At 36.3% G+C, this 11,860-nt stretch overlaps 1 long non-coding RNA gene across 1 annotated transcript; it reads right to left on the reverse strand.

The window, feature by feature from the left end:
• Positions 1-3,363: 3,363 nt before the first annotated feature.
• LOC140637567 (uncharacterized) lies at positions 3,364-5,513 on the reverse strand. The gene is made up of 2 exons (XR_012034653.1): positions 5,381-5,513; positions 3,364-3,910 (listed from the first exon to the last, which is right to left on the reverse strand). It is a non-coding gene; the product is annotated as an uncharacterized lncRNA (long non-coding RNA).
• Between the last annotated feature and the right edge of the window lie 6,347 nt (positions 5,514-11,860).

Here is an 11,860-nt window from a genome sequence, read left to right on the forward strand (position 1 = left end):
TTTTCAGAACCTCAGTAGTGATTCCACACTTTGTGTGAAACCAGATGAGAGATTCCTAATACTCAGCTATCACTCAGAACTCATTTACTATGTACTATGTGTCCATAGGTATTTGATTATATGTTACCTCCTCTACCAGATAAGCTTCTGGAATGTCAGGATTATGTCTCCTCTGCCTTTGTAACTGCAGATTTAAGAATAGATGCTTTTTAAAAAATATAGTTATAATGTATGCATTATGTAAGTAGTAAGTTTTAAGTGTAGCAAACATCCCAATTATTAAAAACAGGCAAAAACTCATCTATGCTTTTAAAAGTCTAGAATGTGCTTAACAAGAGGGCTATGGACAGGAGAGGAAATAAGGTGCTTTAGGGAGCTGATAGTAATGTTATTTTTACTTGGGAACTAGTTTTACAGGTGTACTCTGTTGAACTATACACATATGTGCACTTTTTCATTATATTTCAATAAAATGAAAAAAATATGCCAAGTACTATAGATAAGACTTAAAATTGTTTTTCCTTCCTCTAGTTAATATTTTAATGATGATTTTTTTTCAAAAGAACATGGTAACTTTGGTGGGTGACTGGATAAAGGGGGTATATTTGGTAAATTATATAATGAAATTAAATACTTATTTAGTTATGTAATTAAATTTAACTCAGATGCTCTCCAGAGTATCTTAATTTAGTACCCCAGATGAAGAACATGTTCAACTAATTATAGATGCAGATATATAGATATGTGTGTGTATATATCTACCTATCTGTAATATCTATCTACATATGTATCTATGTACATATCTATCTGCATGTAGATAGATATTATGGATAGGTATATACACACATACAACTTCAACATATTAGCATAATTTTTATCAATTGGATTAATAACGTATATAAACTAGCTATTTATTTTAAAGATTATATTTATTTATTCCTGAGAGACAGAGAGAGAGAGAGAGAGAGAGAGAGAGAGAGGCAGAGACACAGGCAGAGGGAGAGGCAGGCTCCATACAGGGAGCCCGATGCAGAACTTGATCCCTGGACTTCAGGATCACGCCCTGAGCTGAAGGCAGACACTCAACCGCTGAGCCACGCAGGCGTCCCTAAACTAGCTATTTTGAGGAAAATGTTGGCTCCTTAGGATTATGTGATTAGTTAGTAAGTCAAGAGAATTTTAATAAATACTTTAATCTGACTCCCTTTTGAGAATGTATTCATTCACTTATTCAACAAATATTTATTATACCATGCTGGGAGATAGAGACACAAAGATAAGTGAAACACGGGCGCCTTCCCAAGAATTCAAAGTCTCCTAGGGAAGACAAGAATGTAAATACATAATTTCAATGAGATATAATTAAGTCTAATAAATGAAGCCTATACAAGGTGTTTGTAGTATAAAGGAAGACATTATTTCCTTTCTCTAAAGGGCAACAGAAAATTTTAGTAGAAAATGAGCGTCCTGAACCAAGTGTTGAAATGTAAGAGAATATCAGATGAATTGAAGATTTGCAGAGAAAGAAATCATCCCAGGCAGAGATAAAAGCAAAAGCTAAGAAAAAATCTTGTAGTCCATTTTATCAGAGGCTACTGGATGAATGCTAGAAAGGGCCAAGAATTTGGGCAATGCTTAAGGAATTGAGGAGCTATAACCTCACAACTCAAAGTCTCTCCCCGCATCACTACCTTTCTCTCTCTGCCTCATTTCCTCATTCTAGCTTTCTACTCCATTTTATTTCCTCTATTTAATCTGATTCTCCAGCTGGAATCTTCTTTGCACATAAATTGTGCCTGCTTATCTGAAATCTTTAAGTATCACACCCATACCAGACATCTTAATGACCTACATCCTTTAGGTAAACCAAAATAGTTTTGCACTAAATCATACCTCTGAAAAACTCAGTAGTTGTGGCAACTTCAATTCATATCCCAGATCTTGTCTTTAGCCATTTGAGTTTATATTTGCAGAATAGCGCCGAGACGCATAGAAAGAGTAGATACTATGCTACTATCTGAATGATTGTCTTTTTGTTCTTACCTATTACTAACATGTATTTCAAATACACTTTTGTTACAGCAAAAGTGACAACCTCAAAAGCCAAATGGGCCAGGAAACTAGCATATATAAACAAATGTATGAAAGACAAGGACACAAGCTTTTTGATGAATGACAACTGTCACTGAACTTCGGTGTGTGGAAGAGGAGGGATGGGGAATCTCGAAAAATAGAGTGCACACCACTACTAAGGTGGACCCTTTCTATTAGCCCAGCCAAACATTGACAAATAGGAATATGAATTCTGTGTTTACAGATATTTGGATTTTTTTCTGTAAAAAAAATCTCTCAGTTTTTAAATGTGGTCATTGAATAAAAATGTTGAAAATCACATTGGACGACTCAAATTAAACATGTCTGAGGGCCTTATCAGCCATCAGGCCTCTAATTCCTAACCTCTGCCTTATTGGTAATTGTACATATGTTCACACCTAAATCGGTGAATCCCTACTTTACTTGTTGACTGTGTTCTCCCAGTAACTAATAAATTCTTCTGAAGCAGAAAGTACTGACTAGAAGTCCTTTTGTGTTTACAGCATATGGTAAAATCTCCATCAATTACGATTGTTAAATTAAAATTGCAAAGTGGGGATCCCTGGGTGGCTCAGCGGTTTAGCGCCTGCCTTTGGCCCAGGGCACGATCCTGGAGACCCGGGATCGAATCCCACATCGGGCTCCCGGTGCATGGAGCCTGCTTCTCCCTCTGCCTATGTCTCTGCTTCTCTCTCTCTCTCTCTCTCTCTGTGTGTGTGACTATCATAAATTTAAAAAAAAAAAATTTAAATTGCAAAGTGGATTCCTTTTAAGGCACAAAATACATCACCTGACACATCACCTCCTTAACTTTACTTGATTGGTTTTATTTCTAACTTAGAAAAGGAGGATATTCATAGTGATGTCAAAGATACAGTTTTCCTACTGATAAGTAAATTGTTTAGGAATCCCCTCTTCCATCAAATTTTGGCACAGTTCTGTTTAATAACATATTGATTAAGATCTTGGTTCTGTATTCAAATTTTTTATTTCCTTTTTTATAAGTGATTGACATAAGCCCAGTCATATTTTCTCTCTGAATCTCCCTTTCTTCATATGCAAAATGGAGTTTCTAATAATATCTACCTCTGAGGGTTGTTTTGAAGAAAAAAAGTGCTTTGACACAATGCCTGAAATGATATTCTGAGGTTGTTGTTATAAACAGCTGCATTTATTATAACCCTTGAAAAGGAAGGTCTACCTGGAAAGAAATGACATTAGGTAAATGAATAAATTTCCCTCTCTATGAGAGATATTCACTGTCGATGCTTAGATTTAAGTGATATTTTAATATATCAAACCTCTGCTTTAAAAAAATGAATCCATCACCTCCAACAACAAAACAGGTCTTCATTCTTTTAGGAGCCAAGGCCTTGTCATCTTTCAGTTTCATCCAAGCATCCTTCTTTCACCTTGTCATTTTGCTAATAACTCTGGCATTGCCAATTTTCCACTTAAGTGAAAAAGAAATACACCCCAGGGTTTCAATGAAATCTCAGAATGACACCTCCTAAGCCAGCCCTCCGACTACATTAGGGTGGCATTACGATATGACGACATTCTCTCTTTGGAGACAGATAAGAAAGTTCCATCTTCTTGGCTTTGCGTTTGTCTTCACAGCCACCACACCTTTTCATACGATTCTTTTTAGAATGTAATGTCAGAGTGAAGCCAACAGAGAAAAGTTCCAACGAATGGAATTGCCATAGCAACACCCTACATTTCTCATCAGGTTTGGTCTTGTGTGGATCATCACGTTAAAGCTTGTTTTTCAGCTTGGTGAAAGCCATGGCTGTAATCTTCAGTGTGAAACTCTCTTTGGCCCATCCAGAAGTTAAAAATAAAAGAGAATAATGTGAATTATTTCATGAACATAAAAATCTGGAATTGTAGTTCCTTCACGAATGGAAGTAACTCATAGAACACAGACATTTGGGGCCACTTAAATTTACCCCCACAGTTTCAAATTGGATTCAATATTTGTCATTTTGACTTATTTGTTGAGTGCTGCCCAAGTACTTAGTTCCTCAATTCTGAGCAAAGCAAAGGGTACAGTACTCATCCCCTTGAAGGGGACAAAATACAGAAGCCTAACACTAAGTAAGAATCTGTGCAAAGGCTCTGTGTGTGTGTGTGTGTGTGTGTGTGTAAAACAGAGAAAGAATGAGAGAGATTTGGTTATTTAATAGCTAGAAAACTAATGTATCTTAGGTCTCCTCTAGCCAATAAAGCATTATATTTTAAAACCTTTGCATTTGAGAGTTCTGCTTTGTAGTGAATTCACAGATTTAAAAACAACAACAAACAAAGTAAGAATTCTCAGAAAAGTAACTGTATACATTAAGTGGTTTTTAAAAATGTTCTTTGAGGGTTGCAAGGTAGTCTTTTGGGAAGCCTAATTTTTCACTTCAAAAGCCCAATGAAAAGCAGGACCTCTGAAATGTAGGGAATACGACTGTTAGCAATACTTTTTCAGTGTCCATTGTAGTAGGTATTATAAAAATCAGACATATTCTAAATACAAATGAATCACATATTCTTAATTTATCTCAATAAGTTATCAGTCAAGTGAAAATTTTACATGTTGCAATTTAAGGATATATATGGTTATTAGTTGAAAAAATGAAAACTTATAATAAATAATATTGAAAATATGCTTTACTATTTTAGCAAAATAATATTATAAAGTCATCATCAAGGAATATAAACTTGAGCTACAAATATTAATTTAAGGACTAATTGAATTATAGAATTGTTACCTAGAATTAACAGGATTAGTTTAAAAAATGAACCTGTAGATATGCAACATTAGGTTTGTCTTTTAAATAAAAAAAGAGATTGAAAAACTACTTATCAGCACATAAAAATATATGCACAATTAAAGTTGATCATTTTCAAAAACAATCCATGACATTCATTTAGTAATAGCAAGACTTTGGAGTAAAGATTTTGCATTGTTTTATGCAAGGAAACAGAGCAATTATTATTAAATTTTAAATGTTCCTTCTCTGGCACTGAAACAGACATAGCCGTGCAATTGACATATTTTCACAGCCCTTGGCAATGATACATGCAATTTTAATCATGGATATTAATTTTCTTCTTTAAACCTCTAGCCCACCCCTCTAACTACTCTATTACTTCACCGTGGTATTTATTTCACTGCCACAAGCAGTGATGCATGGAAATTAAACTATAGATATTCATTATTTTCCTGCTTTTGCCTCAGTGCATAAAATTTTCCCTTGTACGTTGTTAAGAGGTAAAAATTTTATCACAGGCTTACCATCATGTGACCTCGACCTTGTGGTGATTAAATGTTATGAGGGTCTGGCATAAAGATATCCACCAGCAAGGGCGAGCTGCAGTAACTGGTGACAGGGAAGATGGCTCCAAAACCATGACAGCTGTGAAATAACCTATGATCTTAAGGAAAAGTCAGCATTATACACTATAACCCTAACTATCACTTTGAAAGCTAAAGTTCCCCAATGAAAAGACCAGAAATTCAATTGTTTTCAAATGACATATTGGGTTACAATATTTTTGTCAGCAATTACTTTGTCACAAAATCGTTTCTTCTTCTTTTTTTCCCCTGCGGAGTTAGTGATGGGGACGCTGGCTTTTCCCAAAATAACCTTTAATTATAGTTTTTGATCTTGACATTCTTGAAAAATGCCCTACTGGCTAGTCTTCTGTAAGTACCATCTGTAAGTTTTGATCATAAACTAACTGGTCCTAGAATCTGCCTGGCAAAAAGCATTACGAGACAATTTGGAAAAAGTCAGGCATAGTCAATTTTCACAGTCTTGAAACTTGAAATGATTTCCTCCAGCTTCAGGAGAAAAAAAATTTTTCTGGCATGAAATTCGGTGTTAGAATTTTTAAACAAAAATAGAGGGGAAAGCTGGAATATATAAAAAAAACAAAAAACAAAAAAAGATACAGTAGAAATCTGAATATACTAGAAATCTCATTTGTCAAGAAAATAAGAATTTGCAACTTTATTTCACAGTTAAACCTAATTATGTACACCTAAAATGTGATAAATTTATATTTCTGAAGCATGCATTTAAAATGGAAGGAAAAAAATTTAAAATATAATGTTATATCAGTAATGATTTAGAGAATACTGCATAACATCTTTGAATCAATTAGTGCCTTAATAAACAGCTAAGAGATGGTTTCAACCAAGAAGAAACACAAAAGAGGGTGGAAACAACTATATGCACGCTGCTCTATGCTAGATGATGCTCACCTGCCCTTACATGGCCATTGCTTAGCGTTAGAAATAATAGCATTGCACATACACCTGACTAGGGACAGATTTGAGACATTTAATTCTTTGAACGACTGCAGTGACTAATTGAGATTTTGACAAAACATACTTCTTGCAAAAATACCCTGGCCTCTGTCATCAGTGGTATTTATAGGGAAATACGACGTGTTAAACAGCATCGTTTGCTTTTATCGTTCACTCTGTTAGCTATAGATTCCTTAAAGTGTGGAGTGTGTTATGAAGGAGTCTTTAAATACTGAAAATTTCCCCCTCTGTTGTTATTATATAAAAATACACCACCCCCAGAGAATCCTGGCATTTTATATTTGTGCCAGTCCAGGGAACAGTCCACATTTATACTTTTCCACAAGGTTGAGAGTCCTTGTGGAAGGCTTATCTTTAGTGTCCCAGTCATGGGATTAGCATGGCACATTATCTTCTGACCTCAGTTTCCTAATGATTCCAGCATATCCTTCTGGAAATGGACAAGTACGGTGATTATGGCACCTGTTTCTTTTTTTTTTTTTTAAGATTTATTTACTTATTCATGAGAGAGAGAGAGAGAGAGAGAGAGAGAGAAGCAGAGACATAGGCAGAGGGAAAAGCAGGCCCCATGCAGGGAGCCCAACGTGGGACTCGATCCCGGGTCTCCAGGATCATGCCCTGGGCCAAAGGCAGGCGCTAAACTGCTGAGCCACCCAGGGATCCCCCGGCCCTATTTCTAATGGGAGTTTTATCATTAGTGCCATTAAGTTTGCTAATTTAAAGAGATGGAAAAAGAGATGGAACATCTTTGTTCTCTAATACTCATACTTTTTTTTTTTTTTACAGTTTTATTGGGAAGGAATTGACATAAATCACTGGATAAGCTTACAGCATGCTGCTCTGATCTAGATACATTGTGAAATTATTAGCACAATAAGTTTGCTAAAATCCATATTTTCATATAGATACAATAAAAAGACAAAAGGAGGGGCACCTGTGTGGCTCAGTGGGTTAAACGTCTGACTCTTGAGTTCTGCTCAGATCATGGTCTCTGGGTCTTGAGATCAATCCCTGCATGGGGCTCTATAAGTACGTGCATACTCTCTCTCTCTCTCTCTCTCTCTCTCTCTCTCAAGTAAATATTTTTTTAAAAAGGAAAAAAAAATTTCTTATGATGTGAACTCATAGGATTTACTCTCTTAACTTTCCTGTACATACTTACTTTTCATCATTTTCTTTGTGTGAACATATTTCAGCATAAAAACCTTTGCCTTATATTTAAGTAAAACTATGCTAGACTAATGCTAGACTAAAGCTGATAATTAATGTGCTAGAGTGTGGTTATACAACCTGTCAGCTACTGGGCTAGGTAGAGGCTGCTGCTGCTGCTGCTGCTGCTGCTGCTGCTTCTCCGTTGTTGTCATTACAGGTATTGTTTATTGAATGTGTTTATCTGAGCATGTAGTCCACCTACGCTCTCTGTTTAAAATCCCACAAACAGGGGCGGCTGGGTGGCTCAACTGGTTGAGCCTCAAACTCTTGATTTAGTCTCAAGTCATGATCTAAGGGTCATGAGATCAAGCCCCATGTCAGGCTCCCTACTCTGTGGAGAGTCTCCTCTCTCTTTCCCTCTGTCCCTCCCCCAGCTCATGTGCCGCCCCCCCCTCTCTAAAATAAATAAATCTTTTAAAAAATAAATTGATTAACTAAAATCCCACAAATGAAAGTTCAAAAAGGCCTATAACTGATAAGAAGTGGAGTCTGGATTCAAATCCAGGTCTGTATCCTGCAAGATAGCATAGCCCCAGTTTTCCCAGATTGGAGAAAGCAACGCAGTGCTATCTGGGGAATTCCATCATGAATAGATCTGAACCTTGCTTATGGTCACCATGTCAAAGACAAGCATTCAGTAAACTCTATAACTCCCATGAGCTTATGGAAAGTGGATTTTTTGCAGAAACAAGTGGAGAGACTTACTCGTGTCATAGCATTAGAGGCAAAGTAGAGCTAGTCCACATGACCACAGGGCAACTGTAAACTTGGCTTCTGACATTATTGAGAAAAGTAGCACTTTGGAATATCTTAGGAGCAGGTCACATTATTGTTTCTTTGTTTCAATTATTGAAGAAAAAAATGCCCCTTCTCAATGATTAATCTAATTCTGCCAGTTTTTCTCTTCATCCCACTCCCTGTAACTGCCCTAGTGATTACTTCTTTTCCTTACATCTTAATTCTCCCCTTCTCTGCTGGTTTCACGTTCTCTACTTACGTGGTTTGGAGAATTTGTCTTCAGTCATCCTACCCTATCAAGCTATTTACTGTCCTGTCTTCCCATTCCGGTCTCTTCCCTTCTCATTATCACCTTACTCCTCAAATAAGTATTCAGTGTTTCTACTTCTGGCTTCCTTATCCATCCCTGCAGATCCCAGAAATTTGCTATGTTATAAACCTTCAGAAATCAGAATCTGATGATGGTGCTTCACTGCTTAAAACAATGTATTGGTTCTTCTTTGCCTCTGGAAAAGCTACCGACTCCACAGTGTGGTTTCAAAATTGTGTCCTGCCTATGTTCTCAGTTGTATTATCTTGGCATCCTCCATCTCGTCTACTCTCCACCTAGGCTCCTGAAACATCAGTCTGTGTCATATATCCTTGACTTTGCTGTGGCTGCTCCCTCTACCCAGAATGCTCCTGTTCCACCCCTTCCTGAGCACAAAATACATTCACACCATTTCCCAACACTCAGCAGTGCATTGCTTTAACCAGTAGAGTGCTATTGATGTACTATCTTTCCAACCCCAACTCCATCACACACTACCTCTGTTTATTATAAGTACTTTCTTTCCCGCTATACCACAGTAAGCCATTTGACATAGGTTCAATATCCTTCTCTTCATTCTTTAAACCCACCAGGCCCATTCTTACCTTGGAGCCTCCACTCCCTAGACACTTCCCTTGGGCAAGTTCAGCTTACTCTTCAGGTATCACTTTATATGTCACTTATTTTATGGTGCCTGGCCTGGTCCTCTATTCTAAACGAGCCCCCACTGTCCATCTCCCACAATGCAGTTATCAAGGTCTATTTATTATTTATAAATTTATAATATTTGCTAGATGTCCATCTCTAACACTATTTGGTGTTCCTCTTCTAGGAGGGGAAGAACTCTTTTTTTTTTTTTTTTTTTTTTGAGGGGAAGAATTCTTAATCAGTTTTGTCTACCTCTGAACAGAAATATCTGGTCCCTAAGGGTGTGCTTATTGAACAGATTAATATGTTTAGAGAAGATGTGCTCAGTGACAAAAATGAAAACTGGATTCTGACTCTGATAAATATCAAATGTATTGTCTACACTGCCTTATATTTGACAACATATCATCATTTCCTGCTTATTCTGTTAACATGTTTTTCCACATTTCCAGGTAATTTCCTAAAATAGTGAAGACAGTGTATTCTGTATCATTTACACCCTGCACAACATTGACCAGACCTGGGCACAAAACTAAAATAGTAATAATAATGACAACAATAATATGATAATAATATCTAACATTTTTTGAGGGTTGTCATCACTAGGTAAAAAGCAAAGTGCTCTAAATTAGTTAAAATATTCTAGTCATTGGGACAACTGCACCAGGTAAGTGAGATGATTATTCTGATCTTACAGATGAGAAATCTGAAGTTCACAGGGGTTCCTCCTTGGCTATTAAGTGGCTGGGACAGGAGCTGGATCCAAGCAATCGGACTCTGAATATTAAAATCACACTTTGTGTATTTTATTTCTTAGTCCTTATTTTAATAAAAACAAATGTGTGCACTTATATTTATTTCCATCCGGTTCCATATCTACAAGTTTCCTGATGAGATTTTCATCTTTGAAGTGCACTTTGACAGTTGTGAAGGAAGGCTTCATTAGAGCAGTAGGTGAAAGTTGGAGAAAGTTTTGTCTAGGCTTCCACCCCTAGAACCTCACTTTGTAAACAAGTGAATGTCCATCACTTCTCCATAGTTCATAACAGTTAAAACAGTGCAGTAAAATATTCGTAATTTCTCAGAAAATGTAAGTGCTTTATAAATGTGATAATGTTCGTATCACCTAGTAAGTCAACCAAAAATAATTACCGCTGGAATAGTTACTTGATAGTTTATACTTATACTAGATTCAAAGACACTTAAAGCATTTTTACTACATAAAAAAGATATTTTGTTTAAATAACCACAATAATATCTGATTCTTTAAAGAAAACCCTTCTCAAAAATTCATTAATTTAATTTTGTTAATTTAATTTAACTGACTGTAGAACAGAGCTTGAGAAATAATTAGATAAAGCTGAACAAAATGGCATTTTGGCCTTCTCTATTTAAAAAAAAATTTTAGTTCAAAATCCAATAATGCCTCCAGCCTATTTGAATTTTATGTTGTCTCAGTGACTATTTAATCCATTAAATGTAGAAAAATATATTTCTAAAGAAAAACGTAACTTGTATTTACCTGATGTGGCAACAGTCTGGCTCGTATGAGACTCTGTAATCCGCCCAATGACTTGGCATGTTTCAGAAGTGACCACGAGATAGTTGACTGTAAATAAATGTAAAAAGAAAGTTACTGTATTTCATATTTTAATAGTAACTCCCAGCCCTTCTTTCCCCTTCATTTGGCCACTGAGGGAAATGCAATAACTCTGCTGATAATGAAAGTCTTACCCATGGTGCGAAGTCCTATCTTTACTATACGTCAGGGACTAGTTTTTATATTGCTTCGATAGCTCTAAACCTTTAAACTGCTCTTTCTAGGGCAAATTCTGCCCTCCAAAACTTAATTGGGCAAATTCTATGTTGACTCGGAGGGAATAAAATGCTCTCAAAGTAAACCACTCACCCATTAATTTTTCCAAGGCATCAAGGTATCATTTAGTACCTGGAAGGAGGTAATTTACCACATGGTACTTTGCAGGAGCTACTGACTGAGCAGTTTACTCCGAGGGAGAATGCAGCTCACCCTGGGTCACTATAGAAACAGCTTCCTATTATAATCAGGATTATTATCCTCCGTTTACTCCCATTTTCTGCCTGAGTCTCTCAGGAACAGCTGGGGGCCTCATTTATAAACAACCTGTGCGGTAAAATGCCCATGATGCTCACAGTATGAAAACATAGGAACACAGTTTATCCTTGGGCATATTATTATTTTATTATTATTTTATACATATTTGGTGCATGTTCTCCAGGGAGCTAAAGGCATTTCGTGAACTTTAAATAACGAGTGGGTATAAATCTATGCCACTGTCTGTAAGTTATAGTTACTTTCATAATCATAAAAACAATTTGAGAGTGGAGAATTGGTATTATTTATTTATAGTTAACACATGAGAAGGAAAGACCATTTCAAGAGTCATAGGAAAATGCACTTGTGAATTTCTTTCCTTATTTTATTTTATACCATGGGATTAACTAAGTTTGTGAGTTCAAGACATTCATTGCAAAGTACAACAGTCTGTTTGGAA

Source organism: Canis lupus, chromosome 8 (genome assembly GCF_048164855.1).
Source record: "Canis lupus baileyi chromosome 8, mCanLup2.hap1, whole genome shotgun sequence".
Taxonomy (NCBI): domain Eukaryota; kingdom Metazoa; phylum Chordata; class Mammalia; order Carnivora; family Canidae; genus Canis; species Canis lupus.